The 13,403-nt window shown below is 30.3% G+C and overlaps 1 protein-coding gene across 3 annotated transcripts in view; it reads left to right on the forward strand.

Moving 5' to 3' along the window:
* The window catches only part of LOC129989279 (uncharacterized), a 354,012-nt gene that overhangs the window by 195,710 nt on the left and 144,899 nt on the right, over positions 1 to 13,403 (forward strand). The gene's annotated exons all lie outside the window — the stretch shown is intronic.

Raw genomic sequence — 13,403 nt, forward strand, 5'->3', positions numbered from 1 at the left:
ATCCTTAAGGTCTTTATTTTTCGAAATTTGCTGATTGTATATAATATCTGGAGAAGCCTTCGAATTTGCTACCACTACAAACACTTGACAATTTTGGCAATGGAATGTTCGTAAGTTGCTTTTATCATCATCTTAAGTCCAATTTTTAGATTGCACCCGCTACTAATTATCTGTACGGCTGAAATTTTAATCATGGCCATTTCTCATAATAAGGAACTCCATTTACAATTTCCATTCGGTTCGATAACTCTTCTATGGTGGCGTAATTTCAGCGCCCGCATTATGAGTTAACCCGAAGCAGCTGAAGAATTCACATCCCTGCTGTGCTAATCGCATATGTCTTACAAGTATATTTTTGGCTATCTCGGAAACCTATCCTTAAAATGATATAGCAATTAATAATAATTGGAATATAATATAATATAAAGGAATGTGTATGATTTTGTTCTTGGCTGTGTAGGATTGACTATTATATTGTTATAAATTTGTTATTGATTTATTTATTTCGGAAGGTGATATAATACGCTTTAACGCGATTATTTTTATGATTGTAGATAATTTTTCAAATTATTGAAAATTGTTCAAAATTATAATATACTGGATGATTCTGATTCGTGTTATTTTGTACCAATTTGGTCCTTCAGTTCCAATATCCTACCTCATTCTCACATTCAGTGGCTGAATTTTTGATAGTTAGAGGGCATTCTGATTTGAAATTATTTGCTACTCAATTAATAGAGCTTGAAAGACATCCGAGATTTTTTCAGTGTGTCTTTTTTTTTACATTTTAAATTAATTATTACTAATGTAGTAGTAATAGCTTTTATTATCAAAAATTTAGTCACTTGATTCAGTTCTTGTTTTGTGCGTAAGGAATTAAAATGTTATAGAATGAAAAGGAATATTATGATCTGGGTTAAATTCCAAATAATTAAAAAGTTCTCTAATATTTTGAAAAGAAATCTTTCCTAGGTATATATTTCAGTAATAATTTTTTAATACCATCATTTATCCTTTTTAATTTATAAAAATCATGATTCAGATATGTTTCGATTCGTAATGAGGAAATTTAAAGCTTTTTAATTTATCAGGAGGATGATCATAGCTTCGAATTAATTGATCTGTTTAAATTACATTAAAAAACTTCAAAATGTTCTGGTTGTTGTAATAGACCAATCAAGTAATTGCACATTTTTTTAAAAAAAATCTGTTTTAAAACATAATATGAATAACATACCTATATTTTCAATTAGTATTTGCAGTTAAGCTAATAATTATGATCAGTATTTTTTATTCATGTATCTTACATGTTATTAAACGTATTAAGTAAAAATGGATTTCTTATTGTTTAAATCTACAGTTAGAACAATACAATATTTTTATTTTATGAGATGCAAATTCAAAAATTTTGATGACCTTTTTTTTAACAATCTTATTAAAATACAGTGTCTTATTGTTTGATTAATTTTTAATCCCAAAGAAGGGTATTAAAAGATAAGAAAACTATACGTATGAATGTATGCTACCTTATAAATTCTGTATTCGTACACCGTTCGGCTTAGGGGGTGGACCTTATTAACTTTGTTTGGATTAAAATCAACTCTGTTCACCCCTGCGATGTATAATTAGCAACGTTGCTTGCACTGTATATTGAAATTTCCGCACCAATCCCTTCTTAATCCTCTTTCGAATGCTGTATTGACTTACAACACGCTCAAGGGGAGACTAGTGAATGCTCCTATTCATAAAGGATGTTCTCTCGGTTTAATTTTCCAACTTTTGCGTTCGGAATTTAGAATGAGCGAAATTTCTGTTAATCTGTAGCCTTTTACTCCATTTGTATTTTATTTGTTTGTTTTGTTTTGTTGTAAAGCTTCAGTAATGAAAGTTTTTGCTTCTGAGGGATCATTTATGGGACCATTCAATTAGTTTTTACGCGATTCAATTTATCGTTGATCCAGAAGATTCCACAGAATACTAACGCAATCCGATTTACATGATTAAATTGTGTCCCATGATTAAAGCGACAAATAAAGCTGTGCATGAACAACTGAAAAAAAAAGCGGATTTGTTCTTTGTGAATTATTTAATTCTCCTAGTATTGTGAATGTAATTCAACGATATTTCTAAAAATCTCCCACTTTGCCATTTTGTAAAACTTTGTGTAATCAGTTATAAAAAATTGTAAAATTTTATTTACGGTAGTTTTTCTTTTTATTTCTCAATATGACATATGTAAAAGGAAAATTTTATTTTTACTTATTATTATTTATCAGTAAATTAATGAAAAGTGGAATATTATATTAGAAATGCAACATGTTCATTAGGAAATTCTCAGAAAATTATTTTCTTTCGTATAAATGTTAATAAAGTTTAGTCTAGTTTTTTTCTCGCTGTTTTATTTTCGATAGCAATGATGATAAAAAAAAATATCATACAGACTTGATTTAAAATCAGATTACTCAATGAATAAAAGATTGTATGAATTTGAAAATTCTTGAACATCATAATTGACCAGTGATAGTTTTCTGTTCAACGCACAGGTAAATTATAGTTAAGCATATTGAGAGATATTAGCAGTTTAATAACCAGCAGGTGTGGTCTCATCAAAAGTTTCTTGCATACTCTCTAATAAATTTGTCATGCCAGAGAATGTCTTACACTGGAGTACAATCGTTAAGAAATATTAACTTTTGACTTGAATTTAGCATTTTTACTGAATGTGTTATGTCATCCTTGGCGAGATGTTTAGCTATTAGTCCCTGGCATGCGGTTAATAGTATCCGAAAATCGAATTTTTGTTTTAGACACGTTTTTCTCAACCGATTGAAACAAAAATTTAACACAAAACTGCACTTGTAGTCACAAATTCCCATACCAAATTTGATATATTTAGGTCATTGCTTTTTTGAATTATCGCGTTTATTTATTCCTGAAAGTTTGGACCGACAGACAGACATCCTGTAATTGGATTTGGCTCAAAATTTGATAGGTCTCTATACTAAAGATGTTAAATCTGTGTACAGTATCATATCTATCTAACTCTCTTCGTTTTATGGCTATCGTGTTAATTTACATTAGAACAACCGGACTGACGGACATCCTCTGAAAAGATTTTATTCAAAATTTGATAGAAATCTGCAAATTTAGTATAAGACCGTATATCAATTTTCAACCGTCTGTCTCAAATGGTTTTTGAGTTCTCTTTGTCGCAGACAGACAGGGGGATATTTCCCAGGAAATGTTTTGAACTCAGACTTAAAAATCCGTCAAAATCCAGAATTCGAATTTTTTGATGATTACTTTCTTTCTACTATGTTCCCGAAAAGTAAAAATGTAGCTTATTAGTTTTTAGTATTTTATCATTTATTCTTCTAATGTTATTATATAATTTTATTTCGCTGTTTAGTAATTATATGGGTATTATTTTTATGTTATAAAAACAACTTAAGTTTGCGTTGGAGAAGTAGTAGCCTAAAAATTTTGAAATTTTTATCTAAAGTTGAAATTTTTCTTATTTTTTGTTTTGTTAAAAATGCCTTTTTTAAAGAGTTTATATATTTCAATCTATCCTAAATATGTCGATTCTTACACATTTTTTATAAAATCATTGGAAACCGGAATTTTTTTCGAGTTTTTAGAAAAGTGTTATATTCAGATATATTTTCTACCTCCCCAAACGTTTCAGTGCGTGATTTGCGTATTTAAACAATATTTTTCTTTCCCTTTCCCTTTTATTCATTCTCCATCTCTGGCAACATTCCGCTCTTGTAGCAGTTTTTCTTTACATCTCTCCCTCGTATTTTGGAATTGATCGAAATGGATTTTCCTTTCGGAACTGCAAACCAGAAATCATTGTGCGATACACACTCGTTTTTACGCCGGGTTTTTCTCTCTGCACCCAGGACACGTTCTCCGTAGGGAAGGCCGTCGGAAGTCATTTTTAGGCATGGCGATCACGAGCCCCAGCGAGGAGTTTTGATTAGAGTACTCCGAATCGACGCTTGTAGCTGTCACGTGAATTTAGTTTAAGGAATCAACCGAGGTGGGATTCACTCCTATTTTCTTGCTCTCACGTTCGACATTTTCTTTCTTTCTTTCCCTTCTTTTTTCCCTAACCGTTCAACTCTGATGATGCTATTAGTGTCGTAGAGGCCCTGCGTTAAACCTTCTTTGTATAGAGGTCATTTGTACTCGTATATCTGCTTTGGCTGTTGAAGTATTTGTTTGACTGTCCTTGGGACTAGTTCGGCGCTGTTTGTGGTATTTACTGTGAATTTTATGGTTTCCGTCGTGCCATTTTTGAGACATTAAAGAATCTGTTGGAATGCTTATATGCTTACTCTATATATCTTTTTTTCCTGCCATGACATTCAGGTGGTTGTGCTCTCATGGATTTGACGTTCTATGTTTTTCTTTCTTTCAGCTGGTATTATTGAAAAAGATGGAATTTTTTATGATGTTTGTTTTGAGATATTGAAACATTAAAATGTACGGCTGGATTTCTATCGACGTATTCTTTTACCCTTCTGAACAATTTAATATGATATTTTTGTTGTAATAAAAAAAATTTCTGTCTATTGACAGATCGTTTGATAATAAATGGACATTTTATATTTTAATGTCTTTATGTTTTTGTAATAATTCCATGAATGTTTTATATAATTTAATTTCCCGTAAGTATGAATTACATATAAAAAAGTAAATAAAAATTAAAATTAAAAGTGAATTGGGATATATAAATTGCATTTTTCTCAAAAATTAAAAATATATAATGTGTCGGACATTTGTTTTAAGCTGAAAGTTATTTACTTTCGAAAAAGAAATTTAAACGTTTATTTTTTTTTCTAAATTATTTTATTTAAAAAAAATTATCATTTTTTTGCTTGCATATAAATTAATGAGTTGCTACATCTTGAAAAGATATTATATCATATTTAAATATCTGTGATGTATGATCCAAATTGGCGTTTATTCAATGAATAAGCTAGAATGTATACTTAATTCGTGCGTTATTTCGTCTAGATTTTAGAATAAAAATTCTGTAATATTAATGAAATGTGTAATAAAGGAATTTAACTTTTACTTTATTGGAAGGTAGTATAATAAATACTAGAAATATCAATCTGGTTTAGTTTTAGGGTAATTATTTTTTTTATTCTTTACATTTATTTTTTTACTTTCGTTATACATTTAGAAAGTACGCTGTAAGAATTCAAAAATCATGTATTTTTTAAAAAATTATATATTATATCAATTGTAATCCACTTTCCTGATGTTCTTTATCATCCATTATAATTTAATTGATTTTAAGATCAATTAAAGCATTTGGTGAATTGCATCAATCAATTTTTAAAAATTGCAGAAATTATTCTTGCAGAAAAGTGTACCATAGCGACTAATACTTCTTTGCTCGAATATGAAACTCGGATTTACCCTACAGAAATGACTCAAAAACTTGGAACATTATTATCAGTTCTTGCGATACAAATTGCTGTGAAAGAAGTTGTTCAGTATCAATATTTGAAGAAAGACATTTAGATTCAAACCGAAAAGAAAAGACATCTGTGACACATTTGCGCTCTTTATCTTGTATTTGCATTTGGGTGGGGAAAAAACATAATAATAAAAGGTGAGAAAAGAAAAAGACGACTCCGGGAGGACAACCTCGCGACTTTTTATGGAAGCTCGTAAAGTGCGCGTCGCAGCTATTTTCGTTAGACCGCCAACCTCACTTACCCGGATAAAATACGGGGTATAAACTCTAACTGGGGAAAACATTAAAATCCTGCCGTACGTTTCGCTTTTTCTATGGCCGTTCCCGCCTCCCTCTACCCGCGGTGACGTTTTTATGGGACTGCGAAGTTACACGCGCTGGGAGTTTGTGGAAAGATTTTTCATATATCTTTTATGCGCTTATGAATGTACAGGCTATTTACCCCTACATTGCCACTCCTGCTCTAATAGGTGAGGCGGTCCGTTTACTTTCTGGCACTTAAACAGCTTGCCTTGTGTCGCCCAACCCTGAATAAAAACTGGGAAAGCGAAGGGGAAAAGCGAGATTTTTTTCCCCCTGAACCTATTTACCTCAGGGAAAATTGAATTAAAAAGTGTAGGAGCGTGGTCCGTAAATTTTGGGCATACAGCCACTTAAAAGCGTGTAAATTTCGCCGACGCCGAAATGTAGTGTTTGTTTAAAACATTAGGTTTTTAACGCATTAAATATTTTTACTCGAAATTATGCTGAAGGTAAAACTTTTATTGTAGATGAAAAATATTAATGGACTTCCCAGGATGTAAATTAGTGGCGGTCCATGCCTTTGTTTTAAAAGGAAAGTTTTTCTGTGTCATAATATGAAAGGAAACTTTAGAGCTATGAGGCGCTTATGTTGCTGTTGATTTGTTTCTCGTTAAAGTGCTGTTTTTAAGTTGAATAATTTAATGAGGCACAACGAAAATTATTCTTCATCGAGAAAAAATTAGGTAAACATTTGGGAAATCTTCTTTAGTTAGCCATCGGAAATTGCAAGCCTAATGTGTTGTATTTTTGATAGTTTCTTTTGTTTAACGCTTCCATTTTAAAATTCATTATCAATATAATTATTTATGTATATTAATTAATATTTCATATTAATATAATAATAACTTCCATTTGCAATTTATAATAGCTTATTTCATGGTTAGACCGGATAGTAATAAGTTAATTAATGCCCATCGTGAAAATATGAAAACCAATAAAATTCATAACAGCATTGATTAAAGAAATAAAATTGTTATCCGCATTTTTTTAAAAGTAAATATCTTCAACAAATAATTTCCATTTAATTGCATATTTATATTCCCTAAATACAAAAGATTTTTAAAAAAAAAATCAAAATTTTTTAGGAAGAAAAGTTTATTTAATTCTGTATGCTTCGGTTCATGTTGTTAGGTTTTAGGTACTTATTTAATTCAGAGAGCAGTTTTCAAAATTCGTCTGCAGATTCTTAAAAATATTTTTTAATGTAGTAGTCCTAGTTTGTACAAATTATATTCTTATTTTAAATTTTTAGTTTTTCAATTTCTGTTAACATGAAAAATTGAATATTGAATATTAAATATTTTTCTGTTTTTGCGTTTGGATAATCATAAATTATCTATATTTCTCATATTTATTTTAAATATTCATGCGGGATACTAATAATGAGAAAAAGATTCAAATTATAATTGTATGAATGACCATTAATTAATTAAAATAAGAGAAATCAAAGCAATTTTTCCGAATCATGTTTCAATTCTGATGTTTTAACCCTTAACAGTGGTAAGTCACCTCTCACATTATAACAATTCTTTGTCAGCTATGTCCTGTAGAAGTCTAGCGTCTGATCTGGGTTATTATTATTAGATCACATATGTTTTATTTTGAGATAACTATTTATGAAAACAATTATTTTAATCCATTTTCAGCGTCATTATTTTATTCATTCAATCCAAATTAAGAAAACCTATAAGCTTAGTAGGATTAAAAGATGCGATAAATCCCCAAAATTGTTAAGCAGTACCACATTTATTGAAGATTTATAATAGTCTTTTCTAAACTCCTATTAAAAATGTTATGCTGTAACAGATTCGATCGTTTGTGCTTGTTTGATTCGAGGAAACTTGATAGAATAGTAGTCAAAACTGTTTTACCAGTATGATTTGTGCTTGATTTCTTCTCTTTTTTTATATATAAAAATCAATTTCTGATACAATTTTAATTATGGACATTGTGCTAATTATAAATATTACTCTGCTTTTATCTCATTCCGATTTATTTTCCATTTATATTTGATATTTAAAAGAACATTCTTTGATCTGCTACGCTTTACATTTATCACTTGCACTCAACACTTTTACAACCGGCATTTCGAAATTTTATTTGAAAAATGTCGTCGGATATACGGCTCTTTTCATTCCTGCCGTGGTTGAATATGAAACTCACTGAACTTTTCCGCAGGTATTACCTTCACTGATAAGGAGAATAATGAGTGTTGTTTGAAATTCTGCTCATTAAAAACACTTAGGAGGGAATATCTCTGAAACGGCGAGCGTGCTTTCCTGGTTTATTTACAGCCACTTCAAGCTAATCGTAGCGCTGCTTCCGTGTGGTGGAATGGGCACAGACCCCGTCTATCAAAACTAAGAACTTTTATACAGGGGGATGCGAGTCGTTACACCAATGAATTGCTTGGGACTTAAGTAAAAAAGTAAGATTTAGCAGGCCCCCATGGGAGCGATGACGAACCGCCTGTTATATGTAGGTACCTTTCCAGGGCAATAAAATTAGTTGCCAAGGCAACGCCATAGTTCCGTTTATCGAATCAAATTGCGGAACGTGGGATGCTTTCCTTTCATCTAATGCGTTTAGGAAAGTTGCAAATAGGTAGCTGACGTTGAGGGTTGCGGGTTCTTAATTATGATGAAATAAAAGTTTTAGTTGTACGGATAAGCCTGGATGCTCTTATACTGACTGAATGCCGTCCTTTTAATTGGCACTAACAGTGTCTTGGAGATTTATAACAAAAACATTTTGGTTGTCAAATACTCGTGTTACACTTCTTGTTTTCCTAAATTCTCACCTGAAAGTCCTAAAGTGATATTCAGTTTCATAATTCGATGAGTTTTAAATTTAGGAAAATTGAACTTTTTTGTTTGTTTGTGTGTGTAAAATATTAGTGTGTTATGAATATTTTTTTAAATACGGCTAATAGATCTGAGGGACTACATAGATTATTTAGATTTCATGACTTTTCTAGCATGAAATATAATTATTTACATAATTTTTTGAATTGGAATTATATGCATCTTGTCCACTGTTTAGGTATAAACTACTGGTATACGATTACGTGGATACTCTATAAATGCGGAAATTGTATGTACAAATATAAATGCGATAATACTTATAATAATAATAAAAAAAATAACTATGACGCAATTAACATTGAAATCTTATCTGTTTCCCCCCCCCTCATTTTCTATAGATTACGTTCTGATAAATGAGAATTATCTTGATGATTTTATCCAAAACATTCCTTTTCCTAGAAATAATGGATTTCGCGGACAATGAAACATTCATTCGCATTCTTTTTATATCAGTCATAAGTTCAATAAGTTCATTCCGTTTTTCTATCATCTCTCGATGGAAGTCGTTGCTATTTTCAGTTTGCAGAGAACTCTGAAATTACAGAGATTGATTTCTGTTAAAAAAATTGATATGAAATTTATCTATATATATATATAACTGTATTCAGTTTTATATTTCACTTGTAATTCCCGGTAGGCAAAAAAACAGCTTAGAAGTGAAATGTTTATTTCTGAATAAAGGAAATGCTGCACGTATGTATGTAGAGGGGGAGCAATACAACTGTATTTTAAACGGTAGTGAAATGCGGATAAAGAACCATATAATTTGTATTTCTGACCGACCTTGGGAATCAAAGGAGTCATCAAAAAATTAATTTTAGTGTGCGAACAGTCATGTTCATTAATTTTTTTATTACATTTCTCCTTTTTTTAAAAGATTATGTGCTTATTTTATTTAAAATCATAGCTTACCTTTTATATATTTTATGTTTTTGAATTTTGCTGACTCTATCCCAAGTTCTAATCTCTTTATTCGTTTGAAATCTGGGTTTGAAAAAAAAATATCTTCAATTCCCGTAGTTTTTTTTTACTTCTTTATTTATTAGAATATGGAATGTTGTAGATACAGATTCTATAAGCTTGAAATAAGTGGCCAAAGAAATGTTACTTGGTCGCTGTTTTAAGTAACTTCCAATTATTATTCATGTATTGAAATTGGAATCTTTTAAATTTTGGCTTTGATGTATAAAAAAACATGTCTTCCCTTTGACCTCTTCACATGACTTACTTTCTACTTTTTTTTACTTCTTTATTTCATAACAATATTTATTGATGTTATATCAGCGCTCCTTTTTATTTCATGATATATTTTCCGATCCTTTATTTTCAAACATTCTATAATTTTTCTACTACGTATTTTTTTTATGTGAAAGAATAGGGTGCTTAGTGATTTAAAAACTACTTTTTCCGTTGCAGATGCGAACTTCCCCTAGAAAGGAAAAAAAAAAAAAAACTTTTACATCGACGTGGAAAGTTCCTTCTTTATGATCGATTTTAAAAACGCTGAATCTTTTTATCTTTCCCAGTTTGATACATCTTATCACGCACTATTAGCATTTTTCTGTCCTTTCTTTTAAAAAGAGAAATTTCGTATTGGATTGTGGTTTAGAAATAAACCATTAGTTGAATGCGTTTTCCTACTCTCAAGCGATGAAAACTGTTGAGCCGAAATTTTTTCGTTGCAGAGCAGTTTTTCATTTCTACTTGAAGAGATTCAACTAAGAAAAATGATTACCATGTATTAATACTGTTTTTTTTTTTTTTTTTTTTATGAATTGAAGTAAAGATCAAGTTATTCTTTAGTCTTTTATTCATTTTGTGCTTTCTTGGATTTTCTTGATTATAGTTTTTTCAAAGAATATTTTATTTTTTACCATGCCTACTGATTAAAAAAGCAGTTTTCTTCTATTGCCGAACTAATTGCTTTTTAGTTGTTTTTTGCAGTATACTTTTCAGTTTGTGGATAAATGTAATTATATTCCAGTAATAAATGCAGCATTTATTTATACGATGTTTATATTTGTTTGTCACAGAAATGGAATTTTCATTTTTTAAATATAATAATCTTTTCTTTTAAAGCAATAGTGAAACCATAGAGAGTTTTGCAATAATTTTGTAATTTCATTCTTGCCTGTAACGAATTTTATTAGTTTTAGACATTGAATTTATTTAAATAATATTAAATTATATATGTTTTTCAATGACTTTATAAAATCTTTGTAAATTAAATAAAATTAATTAGTATTATTTTATGACAAACATTCAATAGTTATCTAGGAAATACTGTACAGGATTTGGTATTTCATTTACCGATTTTAAAGTAACGTTTCAAATTCGACAGCTTAAAAGTTTTTAATTAAAAGCAGACTTGCTGTTCATGTTTTTTTTAAGTTAATGTAATAATAATTATTAATTTCTATATATAATGTATTTTCTATGTGAATTATCTGTATTAAAGCTTTTGCAATTTCAAACAACTTATAAATATCATTTGTACAAACTGTTTCGAATATATCTGTGAAAATTTAGTCCTTATATGCGTAAAAAGGTTCAGATGAAACCGCATTTAATTCACTAGAATTTTCTCTGTTACTTAGTTCTCAGGTTGGGTATATCTTTTTAGAAGGTGTCATATTTATTTATCTTACTGATTAACTAAAGCTGAACAATTAATCTATATTCAATAGATTTATTAAATTACTTTTTAATTTTTATTTCGAACTGTAATATTTCTGCATCTTCCTAGTTTCAGTAACTTATAATAATAATAATAGCACTTTGTCATTTGTAATTAACAGATAAAGCTAATCACCGAAATAAGTAAAATATGGAAGAAGAAAAGAAAATTGTCTAGGGATATCTGTTGTGTTCTGATCTCCCCCTTTTCACATTTTTCCTTGAAATATTCATTACGTTCTGTCATGGTTGAATATCGACCCTATGTAAAGCTTACATAGTGGGGGATACCCCAGCTCATACTCCTTAAATCTCCCCCTCCCCTACTCCTCACACCGGCAGACTCGACAGCTGAGGTCAAAGCTTTTCAGAAAAGGTCGATAAAAGTTTCAAGGGCGAAGCGGAACTGCTCTAAAATCAGTGTCGTCTGAGAGAACAGAAAAGGCCTGTGTGAGGTGCGAGAAAAATCTCCTTCCCATTATTCCTCCGTAGTATCGGAACGCTGCTGTTCTGCTCACTCCCCCACCTCATTCCAAAGCACCACAATTCGATAGCATAGGGGTTGTCCTGAGGATGAGTCATCCTCTGCATCACGTGGCGCAGTGCGGTGCGTTCCGGGACACAGGGAGGATGGAGAGCTAGTAAGGGGGGAGGAGAAGGGGGCATCGATTCCGGGGAGGACTACCCTCCTTGGGTGTTTTCCTCCCCGTCGTCTTTTATTTGCCATTCCCTTCTCACCTAAGGAATATGTTATCTTCAGTTATGATTGTAATTAGTGGAGAAAAAGATTCCCTTTGTGTAAGGGGTGAATGTTACGTTCGTTTATTTATTTTGCGATATGATGTTGCTGCTTGCAGTAAATGGGGCTTTGATAAAAAGTGTTTGCGTGAGCAAGTATAAAGGGGTGGAATTTTGGGCGCTTTTACTTCCCTTTGAAGTATTTTGAGCGTTTTATTTAGTTGGGGTAGATGGTGGTTATAAAGAGAAAAGAGATGTCAAAAATGCCCGGTTCTCTAAGAGTTTTGTTTACTTTTTAAAAGACCGAGTTTATCTTTCATACCTAAATATTAGAATTTTCTTTTAAAGGATGCAATACAAGTATTTTATAATATTTGGTGAAGAAGTATTGGATGTAGATGACGATCATATGTTGAAATTCATGGGCAACTCTAGATTCAGCAGTTTCTTCTTGTTTTGAAAATCTTCCCCGCTTTTATTTCCAAAAATAGAGATATTTGAATTGGTTAATTCTCTGAAAGAAAGGAGAATTAATTTCATCGTTAAATAAGCAGTTTGTTTCAATTTAAAGTTGTTGCTATGTGAAATGACTCGGTTTTTCTAACCTGAAAAGAACATTACGCGTTGTTCATTGATTGAACTGAAAACGTCTTTGCTGAAATTTCTCTCTTAATGAGTGCTACAAATTTCCGTCATTTGTTATAGAATTCAAATAAATATTTTAGAAATAATATTTTCATATAATTGTTTTTTGCTATTTTTTGCCATTGTTTCTTCTTATTTTTATATCGCCTGTTTGCTTGAAAACTATAAGATATAGAAGTTTTTGGAAGTTAAATCATTGAAAAATTAACCAGATAACGTCGGTAGAGTAAAATCAACATTTAGTTATATTAGATGATAATTAAGTCTTAAAGATATTAAAATAGCATGCATAGATCATAAATAATGAATATACACAATTTCAAAATTCCATCTTTAATAACATGAAACAAATCAAGTGAAATAAAAGCTCATGTTGAAGAAGTTTACTGTTATTCTAAAAATATATATTTCAAAAACTTTTTTTTTCTTTGGTGAATGAAATTGAACCATCGATATGATTGACATACAGACTATTTTAAATTTATGTATTTAACACATAAAAATGTAAAAAAAAAAAATATTTGCTGATTGTCCTTAAGAATCTTATACGTAATTTATTATAAGGATGGTAATAACGTTTTCAATTGTTTAAATTAAGAATTAATATAGAATAAAGAAATGTTAATAAAAATATCAATTTATTAGTATGTTGGTGCAATAATACATTATTCATTACTTGT

This window comes from Argiope bruennichi, chromosome 2, assembly GCF_947563725.1.
Source record: "Argiope bruennichi chromosome 2, qqArgBrue1.1, whole genome shotgun sequence".
NCBI classification, from domain to species: Eukaryota; Metazoa; Arthropoda; class Arachnida; order Araneae; family Araneidae; genus Argiope; species Argiope bruennichi.